Raw genomic sequence first — 22,307 nt, forward strand, 5'->3', positions numbered from 1 at the left:
TGCTCAGAAGATCCTCGAGCCCAGAGCTTTCTCTCTTTGCAGGACGAGAGGGGAGTTTGAGCTCAGGTAGATCTGGAGAACTCCCCTGCTGTAGTTGGTAATGAACAGATAGTGATTGCTCTTTAAGAGATGACTACTTACTGGGAGCATGTCTATAGTGCGGATTTGGATCAGTCAATTAACTTAAGTTGCACGTTTCTGGACGGTGGGAGAAACCCGGGGGAAACCCACGTGAGGATGGGGAGTACGTGTAAACTCCGCACAGAAACGTCAGCTGGCTTGATAAGGACTAGAACAAGTGACGTACTTGCTGTGAGGCCACTGTGCCGCCCATCTAGTAAAGGAGGAGAAGTAGGGGAGAAAAGGGGGATTCTTCAAAACGAAGATGGCTGTGACATAGAACTTAGGGTGTTTATAGTGGCTTAGGAATTGTCTGATTGGTGAATCATGAATTGAATAATATGGGACCGGCTGCAAGCAATCATAAGCACGCGATCCTCCCGAAAGTTAGTTTATAAACAAACTTATTAGGCTGGAATAAAAGCAGTTTTTATATTTGGGCAACCACTGTTATGCAATAACTTGCCTAATTAACTTAGTTAAGCCTTTAAATGTCACTTTTAGCTTAGATCTTAAAAAGTATCCAGTAAAATACCCACCAGTGATCTAGCCCAGTGGTCCCCAACCTTTCTATCACCGCGGACGGATTAACACTTGACAATTTGACTGGGCAGGGGGGATTGATGGTTCAAAGGTTACTAGACGATCATCAGCCGATTTCACACAGGATGACAAAACATTGCTGTCGCTCTGATACAAGTTTAATGTTGAAAATTCACTGCAGTGTTTGAGTGTTCTGTGATCGTCTGAGATAGTCTACCGAAATATTCCATACAAGCTGAAGCTGATCGGTCACATGACACAAGACGGTCGCTGGTTTGAGTCCCGGCTGGACCAGTCGGCGTTTCTGTGTAGAATTTGCATGTTCTCCCTGTGTTGGCGTGGGTGCTCCGGTTTCCCCCACAGTCCAAACACAAGTGCTATAGGGGAATTGGGTAAACTAAAATTGGCCGTGGTGTGTGTGTGAACGTGAGAGTGTATGGGTGTTTCCCAGTGCAGGGTTGCAGCTGAAAGTGCAACATATGCTGGAATAGTTGGCGGTTCATTTTGCTGTGGCGACCCCTGATAAATAAGGAACTAAGCTGAAGGAAAATTAATGAATTTCTAGTAATCTCGATTTACATCAATCAAACAGACTAAAATAGTAATAGCTAAACTTAATTTTAGATTAAAGGAACATAAATATATTTGTTGTCTTGACCTTTTGTCTACAAATTTTTGACTGTACTTGCACTCAGAAAATATTGTTGCTGCTAGTTCAAACTACTTATTTAAATTAAGCTGAATCAACACAATTGTTGAGTTTTTTGGGCACTACGTCATTGTTTTATGTTCAATCAACCTAAATTTGTAAAAGCAATGAAGTTAACCGAATTGATTTGTGTTGGGACAACATGAAGGAACGTGTGGAACCCAGCATTTTTTTCACTGAGTGAATTTCCTAGGTCTCTTGGTGGTGTGTGTGATTGCGAGCATGTGTGTGTGTGTGTGTGTGTGTGTGTGTTTGCTGCCTGCTTCCATGACAGTATCTCTTAGTATCTGGACACAGCGCCACCGTTGCCAGCGATAATATTTGTTTATCTCAGGCGTTCCTGAGATGCTGTTTGGCTGCGGTGCGAGTGTTTTCACGCAGCAGTCATACACACTCACGCTTGTCCTCCATCTAACCCGTCTGGGTCATTTACCGGAGCTGACCAGCTCTTTTACACCGCTCGTGTTCACTGTGTGTCACTGCTTTCAGCTGCTCTTTCACACTGAACAAAAAGATTCATTGAATTTTCACGTTTTTAAGGTTACTGGCTGCAAAAAATTCAAATGTGCTGCAGAACTGAGTCATGATTGGACAAATATAATTTAACTCGCGTAAACTTGCAACACAGGGAAGTGACAGAGCGGAGAGAAAAAAAAAAACTCCACATTGTTTGCCTGCGACCTGCCAAAATTGCAATAAATTGTTAAAAAAAATGTTTTCTTATCCAAGAATGCACGTCGCCGCTTCAGTAATTAATTTTCCTTTACTTAGTGCATTTTTTTAGGGTTTTCACAGCAGAATGAACCGCCAACTATTACATACCAGCAACCAGGATATGTTTTTACTCCCTTCTGGCCACAACCTAGTACTGGGAAACACTTATAATGCCAAGTGGCCGAGCAGGGACTTGAACCAGCAACCTTCCTGAAGGCAAGTTCTGTACCGGGTTGGACCCGCTTTTGCCTTCAGAACTGCCTTAATCCTTCATGGCAGAGATTCAACAAGCTACTATAAATATTCCTCAGAAATTCTGGTCCATATTGACATGATAGCATCACACAGTTGCTGCAGATATGTCCGCTGCACATCCATGATGCCAATCTCTCGTTCCACCACATCCCAAAGCTGCTCTATTGGATTGAGCTCTGGTGACTGTGGAGGCCATTTGAGTACAGTGAACTCATTGTCATGTTCAAGAAACCAGTCTGAGATGATTGAGCTTTATGACATGCTGCATTATCCTGCTGGAAGTAGCCATCAGAAGATGTGTGGTTATAAAGGGATGGACATGGTCAGCAACAATACTCAGGTAGGCTGTGGCGTTGATGCTCAATTGGTACTAATGGACCCAAAGTGTGCCGAGAAAATCTCCCCCACACCATTACACCACCAGCAGCCTGAACCGCTGATACAAGGCAGGATGGATCCATGCTTTCATGTTGTTGAGGCCAAATTCTGACCTGACCTGACCCGTGGTGGTCCAAATTGAATGTTGCTGAAGTCGAGACTCATCAGAGCAGCAACGTTTCTCCAATCTTCTATTGTCCAGTTTTGGTGAGTCTGTGTGAATTGTAGCCTCAGTTTTCTGTTCTTAGCTGACAGGAGCGGCACCCGGTGTGGTCTTCTGCTGCTGTAGCCCATCCGCCTCAAGGTTGGACATGTTGTGTGTTCAGAGATGCTCTTCTGCAGAGCTCGGTTGTATCGAGTGCTTATTTTAGTTACTGTTGCCTTTCTATCAGCTGGAACCAGTCTGGCCATTCTCCTCTGACCTCTGGCATCAGCAAGGCATTTGCGCCCACAGAACTGCCGCTTACTGGATGTTTTCTCTCTTCCAGACTATTCTCTGTAAAACCTAGAGATGGTTGTGCGTGAAAATCTCAGTAGATCAGCAGTTTCTGAAATACTCAGAGCAGCCCGTCTGGCACCAACAACCATGCCACGTTCAAAGTCCCTTAAATCCCCTTTCTTCCCCATTCTGATGCTCGATTTGAACTGCAGCAGATCGTCTTGACCACGTCTACATGCCTAAATGCATTGAGTTGCTGCCATGTGATTGGCTGATTAGAACTTAGCGTTAACGTGCAGTTATACAGGTGTACCTAATAAAGTGGCCATGTCAAAACGTACTTTTTATTTCAAATTCGCGATTATCCTTTGTTATAATGGAAAACTTAATAATTTCTTGAGCCCAAATGGTTTAAATTTCCATCATATCTTACTCGCATGCCTTAAAAACATACAAATAAAAATATTTCACACTATGAGATTAAAGTTAAACCTTGCAACAACCCACAAATCCCGTGTACTTAACTGTGATAAATTACAAACACAACTTGACTATTGCCGATTTGCACATTGCAATATTGATGCTGAAACATTATATTTCACAGCCCTAATGTCAACTTTGTCTCTTCATTCAAGGCCAACAGGACTCCTTTGCTAGTATTCATTGTTTTTTTGGGTTCACAAACACCCAGCCGTGCTTCTGCCCTCCTCGTGCTGTGAAATCATCCAATCAGAAGGTGTTCAGTGTATCATTACATGCCCTGCTGCACAACTCAAATGAGCATGAGCAGACAAACGAAACTAAAACAAATGCTGCATATCAGACGTGCTCCAGCGCCCGTATGATTCATCAGGCTGTGTAAACTCTTTTTCTTCTCAGGTGTTTGTTTGCCGAATGCCTCCGAGTGTTGGCTGTTATTGTGTCGAGCTCCACACACGCACCGTGCCAACAAGATTGTTTTCAACTAGACAAAAAAAAAATATCAAAGCAAACACAACACCTGAAACCTTACGAAATCAAATTAATCGAGTTACTGATTTGGAAACTCATTTGGAGCCACGCGTGCAAATGAACTGGATTTGCAGCTAGCATTCAAATGCGTGTGAAGCAGAGGGGCATTCATCTTGTTTTATTACAGATTTAAATCAGTCATTATATTGCAGCTCTTCGCTGATAAATGACCATATAGGGGGTTTTAATCAAATTTTGTGTGTTGTCAATCCAGCCTCTTGCTAAATAAAATGTAATAGATATATTTAGAATACAAAGCAGTAAACAGTACTTTCAGATACCTCAATGCTTTTTAGCAGATTGTTATTTTGCATATTCAAAGTCTACAATATAATGATTTTTTTTTTCATACTATAACATTTGATCAAACCAATTTCCAACTGCTCTCGGCTGTCAGTGCTTTCCTTGCTATGTAGTGTGCATTATTTTTCAATATTTCAAACTTTCATTATATAACAGAGCTATAATGGTATTAAAAATCTGCAGAAGATCTCTGAACATCTGTAATGAAGGGAAATCCTTTATAAGTATGCTTTCAGTTTTTAAAACAGTGTTACAGTGTCAAATTCCTGATAAACTTATATATATACTGTTGAAATCAGAATTATTAGCCCCCCTGAATTATTAGACTGCTTGTTTGTTTTTTCCCCTAATTTCTTTTTAACAGAGAAAAGATTTTCTTAACACATTTCTAAACATAATAGTTTTAATAACTCATCTTTAATAACTGATTTATTTTATCTTTGCCATGATGAAAGTAAACAATATTTTACTAGACATTTTTAAGACTTCTATGCAGCTTAAAGTGACATTTAAAGGCTTAACTAGGTTAATTAGGTTAACTAGGCAGGTTAGGGTAATTAGGCAAGATATTGTGTGATGGTTTGTTCTGTAGACTATCAGAAAAAGAAATGGCTTAAAGGGGCTAATAATTTTGTCCCTAAAATGGTGTTTAAAAAATTAAAAACTGCTTTTATTCTAGCCGAAATAAAACAAATAAGACTTTTTCGAGAAGAAAAAATATTATCAGACATACTGTGAAAATTTCCTTGCTCTGTTAAACATTATTTGGAAAATATTTAAAAAAGAAAGAAAAAATTTTAAGGGGGCTAATAATTCTCACTTCAACTGTATATATATATGTGTGTGTGTATATATTTATATATATATATTTGCGCTTCAAAATGTACCACACATTCTCTATAGGAGACAGGTCAGGACTGCAGGCAGGCCAGTCAAGTTCCTGTATCCTCCTCCTCCTCAGTCTGGACTGTGTAATGTGTGGAGAATGTGGTTTTGCATTGTCTTGTTGAAATATGCATGGGCGTCCCTGAAAAAGAAGGCAGCGTATTGTGCTCCTAAATCTCAAATAAATATATATAAATATAAATATATATATATATATATATATATATATATATATATATATATATATATATATATTTTTTTTTTTTTTATAATATTTATTTATTTATTTATTTATTTTAATTGGCTACAAGACTATTTCCAGTGACTTCCCTAGTTAACCCAATTAAGCCTTTAAATGTCACTTTAAGCTAAATATTAGTTCCTTACAAATCATGGCAAAGACTAAATGAAATATTTATTTGCAATTAGTTTTAAAACTGTTATGTGTAAAAAAAAATTGTGTACGTTTTCTGTTATGTCTATAGAGAAAACTGTTGGGGAATTTACAGGGTCTACTCACTCTTAAATCCCCACCAGATGCACAGCATAAAATATTTACTGGCGAGCTATAACCAGTTACACTTAGAATTGATTTCTGTTATTATTTAGAATAATAATTGTATAACCACAGCAACAACCGTAATAATAATAATAATAATAATAATAATAATAATAATAATAATAATAATAATAATAATATTATTATTATTAATAATAATAATTAATAATAAATATTAATGTTTTTAATAAATCTAGTTCTGGTTTTGTCCATATTTGACCCAAAGTTGAGGTAAAACAACAAACTTTTTTTTAATGGTGTGGGTGGGGTCTTGTAGACTGTTTGGGGGGGGGGTTTGGGGGTATGGGGTGGTTTGCCCAGGGTGCTATTCAAGCTTGAACTGCCACTGGGGCAGAGGGTTGCTGTAGAACTACTGAGAGATTTAAGCTGCTGTCTGGGCTTTCCATGTCTTTCTACACCTTCTTTTCTTCATGTGTTCTATGCTTTTATTACACAGAACTTCATTTGTAAACTAATTAATTTAGTTTTATTTGCACATATGGATTTCTTTGGTTGTTACCGACATCTGGGGAACATTTCAAGTCAAGAGCATCTTTAGAAATATGCTTTTTGAGAGTAATGGTGACATGTTCAACACTCATGCCCCCGCTGTATTTAAAAGGAGCAATCATAACGTGTTGAATGCTCATTTTCGCCGCTGTGTGTGTTTGATTGAGCGCTTCTACTGCTGTGCTTGACTGTGGACTGACAGTAGTTTGATGGTTATTGTGAGTAATATGGTGCGAGTGTGTGAAGGGCTCAGAACCGAAGTGACGTATCCCCTCCTCTCCTCTTCTGAACACACACCTCCTGCTCTGAGGATGATGGAGAGAAACAGTGGGAGGAAATGTGTGTGTGGAAACGGCTCGCTCAGCTCTTTCTGTCTGAAGATGCACGACCATCTGCGGGAATACACACGCGCACGTCTGGATGTCATTTGTCCAGTGAGGACTGATATGGTGCGCGCGAACGTGTGTGTGTGTGTGTGTGTGTGTGTGTGTGTGTGTGTGTGTATGTGCAGTAGTTCTGTCAGATGATGTATGTGTTTCTTCAGTGCTGTGATTAGTGCTGTAGTGTGGGGGAGCTGGACTCACCTCATCAGTTCCACTCACTGTCGCGCGCACATACACACACAAACACACACACCTACACACACTTCATCCTCACATCCACGCACACACAAACTCTGTCTCTCTTTCACATGAAAACACACACCTCTCTCTCACACACACACACACACACACACACACACAAACTCTCTCAAACATATACACACTTCATCCTTACACACAGACACACACACACACAATCTCTGTCTATCTCATATGTGCACACACACCCACCTCACATATTATATGGACACACAGGCATACATAAACTTCATCGTCACACACATACACACACAAACTCTTGTCTCTTTAACGTGCAAACACACACCTCACGCACACAGACACACACACAAACTCTCTCAAACACAAATACACAATTCATCCTCACACACATACACGCACAAACTATCTGTCTAACATACATATACAAACACATACACTTCATCCTACACACACACACACACACACACACACACACACACACACACATACACATACATAACATCCTCTCTCTCTCACACACTATTATCTCTCTTTCAGGTGCAAACACACACCTCATGCACAAAACACACACACACACACACACACACACACACTCTGTCTCTTTTTCACACAGACGCATACCCCATGCATGCATGCATACACGTGCACACATGGACATACACACACTTTATCCTCTCTCACATTCACACACACAAACTCGGTTTATTTCATGTGCATACTCATACATACACATATACATCCTACACACAGACAAACATGTTATCCTCCCACATGCAAAACTCTCTCTCTCTCTCTCTCTCTCTCTCTCTCTCTCTCTTTCTCACACACACACACACACACACTTCATCCTCAGACATGCAACTCTCTCCCACACATATACACACTTTATCCTCACACACACACTCAAAAACTCTCTCTGTCTCTCTCACGTGCACACACACGCCTCACATATTACATGCACACACAGACATACACACACACACACACACACACACACATATACATCCTACACACAGAAAGTGACACACAAATGCAAACTTTCTCTCACACACACACACACACACACACACACACACACACACACACACACACACACACTTCATCCTGATTCACAAACTGTCTCTCTCTCACATACACACACACACACACACACACACACACACACACACACACACACACACATATATACTTGCACATACTTGCATACACTCTTTCTCACACACATATAGACTCTCTCTGTCTCTCTTTCCTGACTCCCACACCCAGACATACACACTTTGTCCTCACACACACAAATATTTCCCAAAGGTATCCCAGTTGTGTTAATTTTGTGAAAATGTTCGTTCTACCTTCGTTAAGTGTGCCTTCACCTTTTGGAGAGTGTGTATTGTCATCTGCCACCCGTCCCCTGTTCAGTCTCTCTCTCTCTGCATGTGTGTGTGAGGGCGAGAGAGTGTGTAGGGTGCGCTGAAGCGATTGGAGGTAAGTGTTGTCCCTGCATTTGTCTTAATTAATCTTTAATGAAACGGCCTCATCTTACCCCCTCTCGCTCTCTGGCGCTCACAAATGAAAGATGGAGCCACTCTCTGTGTGTTATTAAGCCTGAATCCAGCAGCTCTCCTGGCCCTCACCTTCACTGGATGCTTCTGTTCGTCTCTCTAACATCAGACTGGATGCTTTCTCTACTCCAGCTCAGAGTCAGGGGGCTTCTCATGACGCATACTCGTTTTATTTCAAGCTACTGTTTTTGTTAGTTGAGGGTGGCACGGTGGCTTACCGGTTAGCACTGTCACCTTACAGCAAGAAGGTTGCTGGTTTGAGTCCCGGCTGGGTTAGGTGGCATTTCTGTGTGGAGTTTGCATGTTCTCCCATGTTGGTGTGGGTTTCCTCCGGGTGCTCCGGTTTCCCCCACAGTCCAAACACATGCGCTATAGGGGAATTACCAACCTTAGCCACGCATGACGTCACACGTTCAACCACCATTGCACAAAGAGACCGGTTGCAATAGCAAACATATTTTGTTGTGCAGTAGGATGCCAAATTCATTCATTTTCTTGTCGGCTTAGTCCCTTTATTAATCCGGGGTCGCCACAGCGGAATGAACCGCCAACTTATCCAGCACAGTTTTAAGCAGCGGATGCCCTTTCAGCCGCAACCCATCTCTGGGAAAGGATGCCAAATTCGTCCAAAAATAGAAAACCTAAATTTTACCCAACACCACACTGCTTTAATTGCCAACCGCGGATGTCTTTAGCTAACAGCCATTATAAGAGCTGAATGGAGTGAGGACCTAATTAGAAATGCTGGACTCTGCAGTTCTCATGTTAGATCAGGTATGTTGACGCTAGGGCTGGGCGATTTGGCAAAAAAAAAAATCGAGTTTTTTTTTCTTTTTTTTTTATTAGAATATGTAAAAATCATACAAATACAAGAAAACATCAACAAATAACAAATACAAAGCAACAAAACAAAACAACAACAATATAGTCAGGTACTGGTATGTGCGTGAGTGTGTGTGTGTGTGTGTGTGTGTGTGTGTGTATGCATGTAAAGGTAACTTGGTGGACAGGTCAGAGTACATACATAAGGAACAATAACAGTCAATAAATGAAGCAAGTGTCACAGATATAAAACAACATATAGAAAGAAACCAGTCAGAGGCAGGGAGTAACAACAATGCTTATTAATGTATGATAGTAAAAATGAAAGTAAAAAGAAAGGACAACAGTAATAATAACTGACAGTAATCATAATAAATCACAAGTGCTACACCAACTACTACTACAGAAAGTTGCTTATATTACAACTACTACTGCTTCTACCACAGCCACAACCACGACTATTACTACTACAATGTCTACTAATACTGATACTACTACAACGACTACCACTACTGATACTACTATAGCGTTTGCTACAACTAATACAACAACGTCTACTGCTACTACTACTACCACAATCACTTCTACTACATCTACATCAACAACATCTACTACTGATATTACTGTAACAACCACACCTTTACTACTTCTGCTACTACTATACCAATGACATCTACTACTACCTGAACTACTACTTTTTATAAAGTTTTTTTATAAAGAGTTTTTTTATAAAGTTTGACCGATTCACAATTTCTATTTCGATTTTTTATTTTTTTAATTTTTTTTTTTATTGTGTCACTAGTCTTCTCAAAACATTACAACAACATGACTGAAGTAATATTCTCTTTAAAAGTAACTTGAAAAACCATCTGGTTAAGGAACATTGTATTTTTAATGGCCATGTCATGCAAAAATCGGTCAAGGTGTAAATAAGTGTAAAACAAATTCACGAGTTAAATAGCGTTGCAGACGATTTGAATAAGAAATATTTGTGTAAATATTGCAGTTGCAGGAATACAGAGGTATTTTTTACAAGTTTTGCTGAGCTTAGGAAAGATTGGCTGTCAGGTCGGCTTTGACTTTGTCTTCTGATTAAATGGCAGGTTGTAAAGCTGCTGCCTTTTTCTTAAAAAGATAAGTGGAAGAAAAGGACTGAACATGGAAACTGTAAAGCCTAATTTAACCCAATGTGTGAAGTTGTGGACGTATAGCAGGAGCAAATACAAGCACCAGATGTGTGTCTAATATTGTGTGGCGGTAATCATTTGATGTGCTTTGCTCCACTCTCTGTATTATGCTGCCTGATCTGTCTGGTTTTCAACTAGGTCCGCTAAATGACGTCATGGGGGCGGCTACTTTCATTTTCACTGCTACAGTCCCTCACCTCTACTCGTGTTCAAACCAAAAGATCGGCACGGTTTTTCACATGGCAGGCTTTTACATCCTTCAAACATGTTGAGATCGAGTTTATCCACTTGATGAGGGAATGTCTTGACAATCCACACAGACGTGCAACAAGTAAAATCTTACATGACTTCACGCTTTACAGGCAGTCAAGCAGGTCGCACACCAGAAGCGCCGCAACACGGTGCACACATGACAGTTTAAACTATCACACACCAGATGCGCACATTCGCATGATATTTAACATGAAACTAATCAGATGGCGCTCTGTGGCGCGGCTGAAATATGAACTGCTTCGTGAATCGTGGCTTGGCGGCGCCGGTGTGTGTATAGAAACCTGTTTAGAAATTCATGGCGCTGCATGGTGCTGAATGAAAACGGCTTCTCCGGCGTTTTCGTAAATGCTCTGTTTTCAGCGCTCGAAAACTCCAGCTTAGTGTGACTTACGCATTTTAAAAAGAAAACGCATTAGTGTAAACGGGGCCTAATTGAGCATGTTTTGGGTTGGATTGTTTGTTCATCTTCCACCAGCCAAGAACATCCATTTCATTTTCCATGACAGCGGTTTCAATTTAGCCCTCTTTGGCCTAAGGTATTTGGCAGGCCGAAAAAGGCAGGCCACAGGCCTAGAGAAAGCCCCGCTTTGGCACAATCAGGCCCCGGAAGTGACAGTGGAAACGCGACTGGCCCTGGCTCGCTCACTTTAGGCGCAATAGTGGAGTATTCTCCAACAACATTGCAAACCTTTGTGGTTGAAACTACAGTTCTCTACTTGTGGTTAGAAGCACAGTTTTGTTAAAAAAAGCAACCCTAAGTATCCCAAAAACACCCTTACAAATTCGGATTTTCCATGTGATGGCTAACAGTGCGGTCACATTTACTGCTTCTAGAAGACTTTCCAAACCAAACTCCTGTAATTTGAAGTGGAATCCATGTAATCAGAAATTGTGGACAGCAGGTTCAGGTTGTTTTCTTCAAGTTTCTCACGTCTACTTGAACCGTGATCCATACAACATCACAGTAAATACAACACTAATCATTCAGACTATTTCTAATAATAATCATATTAATTCAAGCTTCCCGAGTGAGTGAGGTCTATTCCCAAGGCAAAGAAGCTTTTGAAGTGAGATTCTCCTCATTGATCGCTCTGAAACATGAGCTGTGCGTGATAAATGTGTGTTACAGTGATCTGAGGGATGGATTTTGCTCTGAAGTAAAACAGCTGATTGATTTTGCTTAGAGTGTTACAGTTTGGATGTGATGCAAGACTGGCTGCGTGACAGAGTTTTGACGAACCAGGCCCTTAAAGGCCTCGCTGAACAGGAAAGAAAGAAGAACATTTGACAAAAACAAGCCCTGCGGGGAACATAGGATCTGCCAGAGGAATTAATCATATTTTGAATGGTTTTTCTGTTCGCACAAGTTGTCTGTCTGAATATTAATGCGTTCATTTTTTTCGATTTCGTGGTGATGCTGTTTAAATTTTATACCTATCGGATTGTTTCGTGATGATGTCATGCTGTGCTTTATTTGCCTGATTCCCGCTGAAGTGAAGTTGTGTGACATTTGACTCTGGGGATGTTCTAGGGGAGGGGTTTCAATGACGTTCCACGAGCTACAAGTCTGACAGTGAAAACTTGACATGATTTCAGCCTCACTGCTCAACCTCCCGGGTGATTGGCCCGGCCCAGCCCGATAAAAGCCCTGGCTCGTACTGGCCCGACAGTGTGCTAATGATTTCAGGAAAATCCAAACTGTTGGACTGCTGTATCTTACTTAGGTCCATTATTTTTGCTAATTATAGTTTTGGGAAATGCAGCTGGAAAGAGTACAGTGGTCTCTCGTTAATCGCGGGAGTTACATTCTAAAAATAGCCTGCAATAGGTGAAATCCGCCGAAAGATGTAGTCTGCTTTATTTTTTACAATTATTAGAGATGTTTTAAAGCTGTAAAACCCCTCACTACAGTATTTTCTGATAGGCATTAACATTTGCTCACATTTCTATCTTGTTTAAACACTTGCGTAACATCTATGTAATGAATATGGCGGATGACCATTTATCCGCCCACCAGAGGGAGCCCTCACCCGAATATTGACTGGGTGCTACCTTGTTGGGGAATTCATTGTCTTGATGAATTTCTGATGAATGTATTACTCTCATTTGTATGCTTATTTGAGTGATTTCAGTATTATTATTATTATTATTATTAATATCTATTGTATTATTACCCATACCTGTGGCATTGTTATCAGGTATGTGTGCTTTGGTAAATGAAAAAGTCATTCTGTGTAAATGCAGTCAGAGATGAGAAGATAAAATAGAAAAGCAGCATTAATGTCACAATGAGGGTAGATTTATGGATGCAAGGCCATAGGGACACCTGCGTCCTGTTCTGTAACTCATGATAAGGCACCTGCACGTGCACCCAAACTCATTTGTACTGACATCTAAAAAATTATGAGTACCTATGAACTTCAGCTGAACTTATACAGTTTACAGCTCAGTGGACAGTGAACAAGATATACTGTTGAGCATTGAGTCCTGACTTTTTGGGTGAGTCCTAACTTTTGAAACAGGAAGGAAAGACCTTAACATGGGTAAGACCCCTGAAAGACCCTGAGATTCTGTTGGTGGCGGGCACCTGAGAGATTTAAGATCCTATTAGCGGAGAAGCTGATGGAGGTGTGTAATGTGTAAATTTGGGTGGAGTATTAAGACACAGAAATGTATTTAAACTGTGTGCAAGCCTGTGTTCGGCAGACACACGAATGACTTGTCTCTGTTGTTACTGATGCTGTAACAATAAACTGCTTCGTCTAAAGATTTCGGAGATCTCAGACTTAGAATATTTTGCAGACCAGAATCTTTTTTTCCACAACAACCTCGGTGGTTTTTCCGGGTAGCCACCATTTATAAGCACTGTGTTTATATCAGATCATTGCAAAGTATTACCAGTACCTCTCCCTTCATTGCGTTTGCCTTGTGTTATGACGCTTGCTCGCCTTTTTAACCATTGCTCATTGTGTTTTGGCCTAATTTGACGGCCTATTTGTGTATTGAACTTTGCCTGGTTACGAAAACTATTTTGTCCGGGAGCATTTGCGCTGTTTGTTTAATAAACCTCCAGAATTTGGATTCATCCAGCATCAATGTCTTCACCTACTGCTCCCTCACAATCTACCTTCCATTAGCATGTTTAGAAGTTCAACTTTTTCTACCGCCTTTGACGGTGCAAAATGATTCGTCAACAATATGGGGTTGCCATTCCAGATGACTTTATTAATCAGTGATTTGAGTCATGTCAGAGATGTATGGATGCAGTCCTCCAAGCTCATGATGGAGTCAGACACAATATTCATTCTGTCTCCACTGCAGCAGGACTTTATATTCTATACTGGAAATTATTTCTGTTCAGTGATGACACTTTAGTCTAAGCAGAGTCAGAGCTTACTGTCCTAATGAAATCATTAATAATCAAGGCATGATCAGATTTTATTGTGCTCAAATAAGCGTCATCTAGAGGCCTTTACCTTTCACCAAGCTACTTCTGATCTAAATGATCAACTAGAAGTCAAGTTATTATTTGCTGTTCTTAAAACTTGGATAGGCGGCAAGACTTTTGTCAGGTAGTATAAATGAACCCTATATCATTTTGACTCTAGCTTGATGACAAAACTTTGACAGAATTGCTAAAGGTCTTTCTAAAGAAACTTACAAATAGGAATGTGCTGGTTAATGTAGTTACAAGGCCTCAGGAGCATTCAAAACCATATGTGCTAGTGACAATCCTGGTGTTTTCAGCTTTGTGTGGATTTCAAGTAATTACCCAGAGTATAACAGTGTGCCATTTGCCAGTGATATTTTTAAAAATCAATTTAGGATTCATTCTAGATCGATTTAAATAACTTCAAGGCTGTTATGGAGGAATTAGATGTGACCATTGCAAGCAAAGAAGTACAGTAACTCGGTTTGCTTGTCCCTTTCTACACACAAGCTCGAGAGGGTGATGTTGTGTAGAAAATAATGTTATTAAAAACACTGGTGCAGCGGTTCATGGAGGCTGGAGGGAAGGTTTATTTCACCCCGGCACACAAATATTATCATGCACTTATTCACACAAACACACACGCGCGCACACAATGTGAGGAAATTCTAATTAATGTGTTAATGACAGTTGGACCTGTGGTTAGCTAGGGGAGTGTATAATAAATTGTGATAATAAAAATGCATCACTGAACCCTTCTGAGGCTTTATTTAATGTAGTTACAAAAATGCCAGCAGCTGATGTGGACCAGAGAGCTTCCCCGTACACTTCATTTTCAACGTCAGACCTCACACCGGGCACAGTATTGCTCTCTCTTCATTTCTCTTTTGCTCACACACACACTGTTTCACTTGGATGCTGGTGGAAGGTGAGTTTAGATTTAATGTGGTTAATTATGTTGGTTTAATGGCTGTTATTTCATGAAATATTACACCTGACTTTTCTTATAACAAAACAAAAATCTGAACTTTTCTAAATGAAATCTAAACCAATTTCACTATTAAGTAGTGGATTATTACCTGCCGATTTTCAAGATGTTGGCTGATTATTAGTAATTATTAAGCATGATCTTATTCTACATCCCTAATCTTTCCCAAAAGCTAAACTACTACCATAATAATGTTATGAAGCATAGGCTGACTATACATGTGTGGCCCCATTTACACTGCCAGTTTCAAGAGTTCACACTTAGCTGATGATTGATTATAAAGCTTGTTTGGCATGCTGTCATATAAGCCCTGAGCTTATATGATCTTGAGCCCGGGGCTCCCTCCCGTTTGCAGGGTGAGAGGGGAGTTTGAGCTCAGGTAGACCTCAAGAACACCCCTGTGGTAGTTCACAATTAAATGAACGTGTAAACAGACAGGCAAAAAAATAGGGAGCAGATATAGGGAGCAAATCAGGGCTTTAAGACCTGACAGTGTAAATGGGGCCTAAATGCAGTTTATTAGAGGACGGGTTGTACCGGGATGAGTCAAAAACAGGAGCAAAACAGGAGCGTAAAGGTAATCCAGTAAACATAATCAAAACACAGGCAAAAGGTCAGGCTAGGCAGCAAAGAATCCAATCATTCTAAAAAACGTAGTCACGTGGACCTTTCTGGAGACCGCGAAATATGTCCCGGGAGGTACGTAAGGCTGCATTTCATTTTTTAAGGGAACACTATGGGCCGGTGTGACGCCGTTCCCTTTCGTGCTTGCCGACTGACCGCTTACCTCCGTGTGGAGGGCTTTCCCGCTGCAGTCAGTTTGTCCGGTTAGCTCATCGTGTGCATCGGCGGACTTCAGATGCAGAGAGGAGGAGTTGACAAAGGTGTCTGGGTTCGAGTCCGGGGAAGAGCGGTTCCAGAAACCAGGTAAGACAAAAACAGAATCCAAAAAATAAAGTGAACGAGTTCATAACAGGTTGAGAACGTGGTCAAATCTGATAACGTGGTAAAAAAACAAAGCAGTCGTGGGTTTTTCTTTTTCTAGACGGCTTTTCTAAATTGTTGCTCGGGTTTAGGGAAGCGAGCGGGCGGGCGGGTCAATCGGTAAAACTGGTTGGGTTCAGGGAAGGAGGAGGGTGGGTCAGCCGATTGGCCGGTCGCGCAGTCAATCATTCGGTCAGTCAGACAGCGGCCTCTGGTGGGTTGACGCGAGAACAGCGCGGCGCGAACGGCACTTGCGAGAGACGTTTGAGATACGAAAAAGCGCGCACAGCGGCCTCTTTCGCGGATTCGCGAAAACAAAAACAGCACAAATATGTACTCCCGGGACATATTTCGCGGTTTCCAGAAACGCCTGCTGGACTACGTTTTAAGAATAAGCCTGGGTTGAAAGAATCAAAATAGTAAACAATACAAGAATCAAAAACAGAGAAAAACGCTTTGTAATGTTCATGGGAGAAACAAGACTCAGCAATGTGGATGTGAATTCTTTTAAGAGTTCTAACTTAGATATGCTTAGCGTTAATAGCAGGTTTGACATGCTGTTCCAGGAGAGAACCCTGAGCTCGGAGATACTTCAGCCCAAGATCAGTAAGCATATAAGAGGATCTGAGATCAGGTAGGTCCAGAGAGCTCCCCTGAAAAGGGAGGAAAAGGAGGAGATGGGGTGGAAGGGGGGATTCTTCCAAATACAAAGACATAAAAAACGATCCATTTATTGTATGTTAGGATCATTCTGATTGGATTACTACTGATTACCAATGAGAAGCCAGTTATGCTCAGTCATATCCCGTGCTCCTCTCAAAATGAGTTTATGAAACCTCACTTATAGTGCTGTTAATCAGGACATCATGAGCTACAGCTGTCTGTGTGAGAGTGTCCAGATTACTCTCAGCTGTTGCAGGAGTTGATGGAGTGCAAAGGCTTCTGGGAGTTGTAGTTCCTTATAGAAATACCGGAAGTAACATATCTATTAATAAGCAGCAAATTAGGCAAAAGTCATAGTTGATGACTTAGTTACTTTTTATGGTAAGTAATGCATTATTATATCATGTAATGCATTATAATGCAAATATTATTACCTTGGTTTTTAAAAGGAATGCATTATTATGCCTTAATATTTTTAAGGAATTTGCATTTCGTGCAATGCTTACCCCAACACTAATTCTTACTGTGGATGTCCTACAGAAAGCATGGGTTCATGGGAAACTGAACTCTTGTAATGGTGAGGAGTCGAGATCTGTGCTGGTGGTTATTCCTGCAGTGTGATGATCTTCATCAGCAGCATTATGAGCATGTCGACGTGTCTGAATGCTGATTAATTACAGAGTCCGCTGAAGGGCATTGGGGGTTAAAGGTGCCACAGTTTTGTACTCCTTCAGTTTGAACTGGAATCATTAGCAGCTGTTCAGCTAAAGCTGTACAGTACAGAGAGAAACGTCTGGAAACTTCCACGCCTTTGATGTGGTACACAAAGCCTCTTCTGTGGAGAGAAATCCTCTCAGATACTCTTACAAGATGGATTGCTAGCACACAATATCTGAGACATCAATTGAAACAGTATATTTTAACAATAACTTTTCATTTTTAAAGGGATAGTTTATCCAAATTATCATCATTTACTCTTCCCTGTGTGGTTTTAAACCTTTATGAGATTCTTTCTTTTTGTTTGTAATGAGTAACGCTGCTTTGACATGATCTGTATTGAATATAAAGTGTTTGTTGTTAATGACTTTGAGTCAATATTAGGATTTGCAAGTAGACTTTGACTTTGATTTCATTTCGTGCAATGCTTACCCCCAACACTAATTCTTACTGTAGATTAAACAAATGTTGACGGAGAAGTCAAAAAGAGTGATTTTTGCGGAGTGGGAATTGATCAGTCCTGCACTCACTGATGGTGCATCCAGCAGCACTGAACACCCTTTTACTGCTGCTGGCCAGGATGCGTAGTACTGTTCTGCTAATTCAGCTTTAGGTAGGATTGTTTGTTCATCTTCCACCAGCCAAGAACATCCATTACATTTCCCAGGACAGTCGTTTCCAACCCGGGCTCATTGTGGAAACGTAGCCCCGCGGACGTTTCTGCGGACTGCGAGATACGTCCCGGGAGGTACGCATTTGAGCGTTTTTTTGTTTTCGCGGATCCGCGAGAGGCCGCTGTGCACGCTTTTTTGCGTCTCGGGCGCCTCTCAGGGGAGCGTGCGCCGTTCTCGCCCACGCTGTTCTCGCGCGAAAAGCCGCCGGATCGGCTGACCCGGCCGCCCTCCTCTTCCTCCTCCTCCTCCTTCCCTAAACCCGAGCAACGGTTTGCAAAAGCTGTCCAGAAAAAAAAAAAAAAAAGGCAAAAGCCCTCGTCTTCGATTTCGACCGCGTTTTCGGATCCCGCCGCGTTCTCGCCCTTATTTTTCGGATTCTGTTTTTCGTCTTACCTGATTTCCGGAACCGCTGTTCCCCGGACTCGATCCTGGTCGTCGTCCCCGCGGCCGGCTCCTCCTCCTCCTCCTCCAGGGCCTCCGCTCCGCCGACGCTGTGAGCTAAGCGGACAAACTGGTTGCATCGGGAAAGCCCTCCACTTAGAGGCGAGCCGTCGGCCGGCGAGCGCGAAGAGGAGGAGCGGAACGGCGCCACACCGCCCCTTAGCGTTCGCTCGAAAAAAACTAAACACGTCCATACGCACCTCCGGCCACGTAAATCGCGGTCTCCAGAAACGTCCGCGGGGCTACGTTTCCAGAATGAGCTTGAGTGGGTGACCTCATCATCTTCCAGGACCGATCAATAATGTTCCTCAACAAAAACACGTAGCATAATCTTTGTGATTAAACGATTTTCAAATTATAACTTAATATTAATTAAATCAAAAATGCATAGTGTAGTCAGAGTATAGGCTAGTGTTGGCATTATTCTTTTATTATTCAGCTTCACCTTCGCCTTAAGGCCGGATTTTAAAGAGAAGTGGTGAAACAAATCCCACAGAGCCTTTATCTTAATCTTAATTTAGAATTTATTTTTAATTTCATTTGTTGAGAAATACTTATTTTTATTGGTGTGATGGTAAGTGTATGTACCTAGGCCTATTCAGAGTGCTACAGAGGACTTATTTTATTTCTTTATTCCAACTTCGAAGTGGCCTGTTCGTTTCTTATGAATAAATTGTTAAAACACATACAGTTGATGTACACATACAGCCCCTCTGAATTATTAGACAGCTTGTTTAATTTTTCCCCAATTTCTGTTTAACGGAGAGCAGATTTTTTCAACACATTTCTTTTTTTTTTTCTTTTTTTTGGGGGGTTTTACCTTTAATGATAAGACAGTGGAGATGTACAGACAGGAAAGTGTGGGGAGCAGAGGTAGGGGAAGGATCGGCAAAGGACCTTGAGCCGGAAATCAAACTCAGGTCGCCGCGAGCATCTCCGTGCTATGTGTCAACGCACTAACCACTAGGCTATTGGTGCCGACTTCAACACATTTCTAAACACAATAGTTTTAATAACTCATTTCTAATAACTGATTTATTTTATCTTTGCCATGAGGACAGTAAATAATATTTTACTAGATATTCTTCAAGACACTTCTATACAGCTTAAAGTGACATTTAAAAGCTTAACTAGGTTAATTAGGGTAACTAGGCAGGTTAGGGTAATTAGGCAAGTTATTGTATAATGATGGTTTGTTCTGTAGACAGCAAAAGATTCAAAGTAAATTGGCACACTGCCACTTTAGCTCTCAAAAAATTTTTTATGTCAAAATTACAAAATCACTACGTTTCGACCGACATGGTCTTCATCAGGTAAAGCGTTGCAAATGGAAGTCCTCCAGAAATAGTCAAACAGCTCTACACAGCACCTGCAGTCAATTATCACAATCAGCTAACAAGCCGGTAAACAGGAACATTTGCATACAATAATATACATCTAAACAATGTGAAAAAACATGCATACCATTACAAACAGACATTTAAAATACAAATACAAATTCTCACTATAGAATTCCTCGGAGACAGTATTCTATAGGCTAAATAGATATAGCGCATCACACCTGCACAAAATCACATCAATCAAACACAAGGCCAGTAGACCTAGGGGCAAAAAACATTATGTACATATTTAGTATACAACAATTCATTCATTAATTTTCTTGTCAGCTTAGTCCTTTTACCAATCCGGGGTCACCACAACAATCAAGAAAAAATATAGCTTAAAGGGGCTAATAATTTTGTCCCTAAAATTCTTTTAAAAAAAATTAAAAACTGCCTTTATTCTTGCCAAAATTAAACAAACAATACTTTTCCCAGGAGAAAAAATATTATCAGACATATTGTGAAAATTTCCTTGCTCTGTTAAACATCATTTGGAAAATATTTTAAAAAAGAAGAAAAAAAATTGAAGAGGGCTAATAATTCTGACTTCAACTGTATACAAGACTCGTTCTTGAAAAAAGGCAAAAGAGTTGTGTGCATGTGCAAATCAAAATGTACTTGTTGGGCTTGGTCCGAATACTGTCGGGCTCGGGCCTTATCGTGACTAACTTTTATAGCCCAATTACAGATCTACTTTGACACACTCTACAATTCACATTCTAGTGCTATAGATATAAGATAAATTGGATTGATCTGGATTAAAGGTTCATCATGGAACCGTTTCACACTGTGCCTATAGAAAATCATCATACCCTGTGTAAATCTATCCCCTTACTCACATTACAGCCTCCCTTCAAAAGACCTTCGGGATAAAGTTGAAGAAAGGCACAGGATAGGAGAAGGCTTAAAACTAAAACATTTCAAAGGCTGGAAAAGTTATGTAGAGTGTGATATGATTTCAGGCTGTATGACAAATAAAACTATTATTTCAAAGGGGTTTGATGTTTTCTATAGGCACTGTACACTGAAAAAGAGGATTCATTGGATTTACTCTTTTTTTTTAGGGTAAGTGGTTGCAAACTATGTATATAGGCTGCATTTAAACTAGCTGAACATTACTTAATTTAATTCATTTGTGTAATTTCAGCCCAAATAAATAGTTTTCAACCATTTACCCTTAAAAAATTCGACGTATTTTAAAATAACCAATGCCTAGTGCATGGTTTGAGATGTTTTTGTGTGTTGACTGGAGATGGTCAGTCACTATCTGGTTATGCTCAGTCAAGTGTGGCACCCCGTCGCCTGGTTCTCAGAGTCCCGGGTTCAAGCTTGGCCTACAGGCAGACTATAGCAGAGGCTGAACATGCACTGTGACACCACTTAACCCTCAAGCTTCATCCAGGTCATCTTGCCACAACATTGCCCTCTATGTGACACTGGGCAGCCGCACCGAGAGCACAAAGCCGGCCTGTAGCCTGCAGCTCTCGCGCAGACGGCTCAATCAACAGTCCTTCATTTCTGCTGAGAAACTGTGAACTCATTAGGGCTTCGCTGACCAGCGCCTCACCCTGCTGGGGTCACTCTCTGGACCAGACACTGGGGGGTCAAAGCAGGGATCCGTTCTGGGATAGATGGCTTGGGTCATCGTGAGGCCCACAGATGAACCAAACTGACGAGAGAATGAATGTGATGAACGGAAATGAGATCAATTGTGTTTATGTAATAAATCACAGAGGAATAACATGACAGACGTCCAGCTCCAATACCGAGGAGATGATGTTCTTAAACGCTGGCTCTGCGGGTGAGGCTTTACACAAAACAAAGTCATTTTATGCCATTTTTATTTGTATTTTATGTCATTTTTATTTTATCTGGTAACACTTTACAATAAGGTTCATTAGTTAATGCATTTACTAACATGAACTAATCATGAACAACACATGTACAGCATTTATTAATCATAATTCAACATTTACTAATGCATTATTAACATCCAAGTCCATGCTTGTAACATTAGGTAATGACAAGCAACAATGAACTACTGTATTTTCATTAACTAATGTTAACTAACATGAACACATACAGTAGTAAATGTATTGTTCATTGTTTGTTCATGTTAGTAAATACATTAATTAACATTAACTAATGAACCTTATTGT

The sequence above is a fragment of the Danio rerio genome, chromosome 9 (assembly GCF_052040795.2).
Source record: "Danio rerio strain M-AB ecotype USA chromosome 9, GRCz13ab, whole genome shotgun sequence".
In the NCBI taxonomy this organism is placed as follows: domain Eukaryota; kingdom Metazoa; phylum Chordata; class Actinopteri; order Cypriniformes; family Danionidae; genus Danio; species Danio rerio.